Here is a 5,413-nt window from a genome sequence, read left to right as displayed (position 1 = left end):
GAAGCAGAAATCAACATGGTAAAGATGCAACAGGCTGCAGACTACTTTTCTTTCTAGATTTTATTTGCAGTCCAAGGAGATGGGTGACTTCCACTCAGTCAGGATACCCAGATAACTGCAGCTGCTTTTCTGTTCTGTAACATGAACCACAGTCCCCGTCCATCCTCCTTCTTCTCTATGAATCTAATTCATTTGTCCTAAATGCTGTCACTGTTAAGGTTCACAGCTCCTAGTAACCCTGTTTAGCTATTCTGAACATATGTACTTAAATGAGTAGTGTACGTAAGTTTAACTTCTAAAAGCAAGAATGAGTGCTTGTAAATATTGATCCTAGTTCAGGTTTGTTCTATGGTGTCCCTCTAGTGCCGTCCTATGAGAGATGTGAGAAACTGAGGTGAAAGATCATGAAATGCAGATCCCTGCTTACCTTTGCTTCTTGCCAGGAAGTTAAAATTTATCCTCTGCTTTCATCTCATATGGATCACCCTTGTAAGAAATGGGTAAAGCTTTTGTCTACGTGGTCCAGGCTCTTCTCCAGTGGACCTGCAATCGTGCAGAATTTTGTCACTGAACTAAAGAAGTGGCATGGGAAGAAAGGAATGGGGAAGGGGACGGGGAAGGGAAGGGGAAGGGGAAGGGGAAGGGGAAGGGGAAGGGAAGGGGAGGGAAAGGAAAGGAAAGGAAGGAAAGGAAAGGAAAGGAAAGGAAAGGAAAGGAAAGGAAAGGAAAGGAAAGGAAAGGAAAGGAAAGGAAAGGAAAGGAAAAAGGAAAGGAAAAGGAAAGGAAAGGAAAGGAAAGGAAAGGAAAGGAAAGGAAAGGAAAGGAAAGGAAGGGAAAGGAAAGGAAAGGAGCGTAAAGGAAAGGAAAGGAAAGGAAAGGAAAGGAAAGGAAACCCAATTAATATCTTTGTCTTTTATCCTTGTATCCCCTTATCCCCTAATCCATTTCTGATGCTTTTCTTTCTTCTTCAGGCAGTGGACACAGGTATTGTCTTCTTGGCAATTTCCCTGTTAGCCTTAGGTTGGATGTATTTTTATATCTTGTTTCTTTTGACCGTGTCTTTGTATAGACACACTTCTGACTTTTCTCTCTAAATCTCTCAGAAGAGACAAACCAGGCAGATGTCTTTAGTCTGCATTTTGCAAAGTTTTTGTCTGCATGGAATACTTTAATAGAGCAATTGTTCTATATGTTAAATTTGTTCAGGCATGGGTCTCTAGTGATTGTTCTGTTCTATTCCTTCATTCCTTCATAATACCTACCATCACTGTCGCTGCATCTCCTCATAATGCTGCCCAGGCAGAAACTGACAAAATTGAAAATTAATTGGTGAGATGTCCCTAATATTCTTGATTTTTTTTTTCTTTTTGGCTATTCAAGATAAAACAGCTTTGAGAAAGGAGTAGCGATGCTGTAGTAGTGATGCAACTAGAGCCACAGTTACAGTTCCCTAACACCCTCTTTATTACATTCACAACTAGTGCAGCAGAAGTAAATGACTGCTGTCTCTGCTGTTTCCACTGTTCACAGTCCTGTGGATTTTGTGAATGTCCTTTCCTATCTTTCTTTCTGTCTCCTGGTTTCATATGAGGATCTCTCAGAGCTCTGTCCTTCATCTTGTAGATGAGGAAATTGACAGAAAGAGATTAAGGTTAAAATGTCAAAAGTTTCTCTCAATTTTGGCACGTCCAGGCCCTGATCCTTTCAAGTGCACTCTGCATTATTGGACTTTTAGATGGAAGCTGCCCTTTGAAAACTAACCATTGTTGCTTATTGCTTTTCACATCCTTCAAGACTGGGTAAAAATCTCCTTGAAACTGATGGGAATGCTGGTTGCCTTCCATTCTGGCTGAAAGTGGGAACAATGATATGTCCCTTTGTTTAACAGTAATTGAAACATGGGAAGATACTTCTGACACCACTCGGAATGGAAGAACAAGCTGGCAGGTTTTGATCTGCTTGTGGGTGGGTGTGTTTAAAAGTGAGTAATGAAAGAGGCAACTAAAACAAGAAGTGCTTCTTGCATGAGAGGGAGAGAAAAACAAACATTTTGTGGAGTTTTTTTGTGGAGAATATTTCAGAAAGAGTAAAAAGAACTGTTCTGATTGCCACTCGGATCAGAGAAGTGGTGTTTTAAATGAGTTCTGTAAGTAAATAGTATGTTTCTGTCAAAGAGAAATGACTGCAGACCCCAGATAGTATAAAGGCATGGGCTTAGAACAGAGGTTGACCATAAACTCCTACAACAAAACTGTTTAATGAGCACTTAGGTTAAAAACATCAGGTGTGTTAGGAATTCCTTGAACCGAGCTTACTGGTACAGTCTTCACTTAGATGCTGTGTACCTTCTGTATTTAACTTCCTAATGCTGTACTGAGCCACGTAGATCTCCTCTCTCTGAACTGTGCTCCAGGAATGAGTGAGAGAGGAGTGCTGAAAGAGGCATTTGGCTCAACTGTATGGCCTCATCAAGTTATCATGCTAAGCAGCAAAGGAAACAGGCAGCTTCTGAGGAAGGAAAAAAAAAAAAAAAAGGATACAATAGTTAAAACAAAAGACTCTGAAGACTGGATTTTATTCTGACAGTTTATTACGTAGTGCTAGGCAAGCTTTTAAGGTGGAGTGGGCCAGTGGCTTATATGCTGCTTGTCTCTTTCCCCACTGCTATTGCCCCTCTGAGTAGGAAATCTAAATCCAATCTATCCAGCTTTGAGAAAACAGGCAACAGACGGGGCAGGGTTCAACAAAGTAAGTGTGACACTTAGTCAGTCCTCCAGATTATCATCTTTGTTGATCCCCTCAATGGATAGACAGATCTTCTTCGGGTTTATAGCTTCTTTTTGAAAGTGTTTTGTTTTTTCTTTTCAACAATTCAAGCAAATCAGACTCTGCTACTTCCCCTTTCCCCATTTTCTTTTCTTTAGCAAGATAACAGGAGAAAAGAACAAGATCTGTGCCAAGACATTGGCAGAGGATTTTCTCTAAACTCCTATTACATTTAAAGCATTCTTGCATTTAAAATGGTGCCTAAATTCCTAGCAATTCTGGATTACAGAGCAAACCTGTTTAGTCTTGGAATATACTAGCTCCTCCATCCCTCAAGGGTTATCTTGGTTGAAAATTTGGAGCTACTTTCCTGGGAGAATACAGAAATCATATCCTCACAGCAGGAATTTAATCCCTTACAAATTGTTCTGTTTCTGCACTCAAGCACCCCAGTATTAAAGCTTCACTGTAAAACAGCAATGTACCTTTCTTTTAGCCTTTCTTCCTACTCTGGTTCAAAGACCTTAAGGGTGTTTTATTGTTTGTTTGTTTGTTTTTATGAAAATTAGATGTGATACAGCTACCTTATGTCACAAACTTCAACCTACACAACTAAAATTTGGCAAACTTCATTAGCAAGCCTTCATGTGAGTTGCTGTTTGGACTGTCAGGAAGACTCTAACAAAAGTTATAGACATGAGCCTTGCTAGAGTTATCACTGAATCTTTTTTTTTGATAGTTTTTTACTAATACAATTTAAATAAACATATAATTTACAGCAGCTGCTTATATTTGTTTAAGAGCAGTTGTCAGCAAATCTTTTTTTTTTAAAGAATCTTGAGGATTTATGAGAATTAGTTTCATTCTCAGTTGTACTTGTAACAGGAGCACATTGCTGCCTGTAGGATCTACCTAGGTCTGCAGAGCAATTCTTGTGTTATTAATAGAAAGTGAAGAAAAGTCCATGTCTGCAAAACCTTTATCCTGATAACCTGGATTTGTATCATTATCCCTTCTGGTTCTTGATTCTGTGTTGTAAACCTTGCCAAACCTTGCCTGCTATGTTGGATAGGTTTTCTGACAGATAAAGAGAGGCTGATATACTTTGCACACGTCAAAAAAATAGATTTTTGATTTCAGAAGCTGTGGGATATTTGGCTGAGGTGACCCTTAGCCATAGACTCTTGGTTGCTAGTGCAGTAGGACAGATCAAGGGTGGGCTCAGTGCTGCTTAGTACAGAATAATATTGGCTCTTGCATCTCTTAGCAGTACCCTCCTGTCTTTCACAAGAACTTGGCATCGTATCTATTGCACTGCAAGGCATACAAAAGATATGCCCCATTGCTCCTCTGCATGTGACTGAAGCTGCTAAGAAGCCTTTCTTTTCTTTCTCTTCGCGTGAAACAAGAAGGAAGAAGGGAGCATTGTTTTAGTGTTTATTTCTGTTGTTGAAACAGTGTTGAGCCTACAGCTTATTCAGTCTTAAAAGAAAATTGAATAGACCCCAAGCTGGGAGGAGGAAGGAATTTGCAAGACTGAATTTTGGAATAATTTTAGTCTAGCTTAGTCAAAAAACATCTCTACAGTGGTCATTAGCACCACCATAGTTAGGCCATTGACTCAAAGGGAGCATGCATGGCACAGCCTACTTGCACCTTCTCACACGGGCTGGTTCTCCTTCAGGGTGCTCCAGTCTGTCTGATTTACATTACAAGACAGGAAGAAGCAGTCATAATTTGCATTCAGTCTTAAACCCATCAAAATGCAGCCCTGCATAAGATGCTGTTGTTTCTTGACCCCACTAAATATGGTGTTCCCATTTTACTATGGCATTTATTATGGAGAACTGTTTGAAGTTAGAATTATTCTATTTTTAGGTTTCTTTGAGAAAGTCATAACTTCCTTTGTTTGTTTGTTTTAATTTTTTTCCCACCATCCGAATTTTAACCCGATTCTCTTCTCTGTGCTATGGGGCAATGGGAATAGAAGGAGAAAGGCACTTCTGTTGGGAGGGTGGGGGGTGGATATAGGTAATGGAAGGTATGAAAAAGATGTGGTGTGAGAAATGGGAGAAGGCTAGTGTAGAGTGAAATGGAATTGAAGTGAGTGCAGGAGTGTGCTGTGAGAGATCAACTCATCAGCACAAGGTGGCAACAGGGATTTCCAAGCTCTAGAAAATATTCTAATGTTGTTTTTCTGACACTTCATGCTTGCTTCTGCTGCCCATTGTCCTGCTTTCTTGCTAGATCTTATTTGTAGTTTTATTTCCTCAGGTGGCAAGAGAGGATATGCTTGGGAGCCAAGGGAAAGAGGGATACTTGATGGCTCTTAATGAGTTTGAGTAGGAGGCTGATTGCTCCACAGCTTGGGATGATGGGATTCCTACACAAAGTGTGGCCTGACTTGAATCTAATTTTATCCTTTAATTTTATCCAGTTGTAGGTAGAAGTTCTCCTTGCAGGAAGAAAACTGATCAGATCTAAGAGTTTGCAGTCAGGCAAAGGAGCAGTTATGCAAAGGAGTGGTGTTTCCCCCTCCCTCTCCAGCTTGTACAGCCCTATCTCTTTCTTTGCCTTTTGTCTGACCTCTCAAGAGCAGATTTAACATATTAGCCTGGCAGTGAGATGAAAGAAAGAAGGAAAGAAG

This window comes from Cygnus olor, chromosome 5 (genome assembly GCF_009769625.2).
Source record: "Cygnus olor isolate bCygOlo1 chromosome 5, bCygOlo1.pri.v2, whole genome shotgun sequence".
Lineage (NCBI taxonomy): Eukaryota > Metazoa > Chordata > Aves > Anseriformes > Anatidae > Cygnus > Cygnus olor.
The sequence above is the reverse complement of the archived record's forward strand: the minus strand, read 5'-3'. Positions refer to the sequence as shown.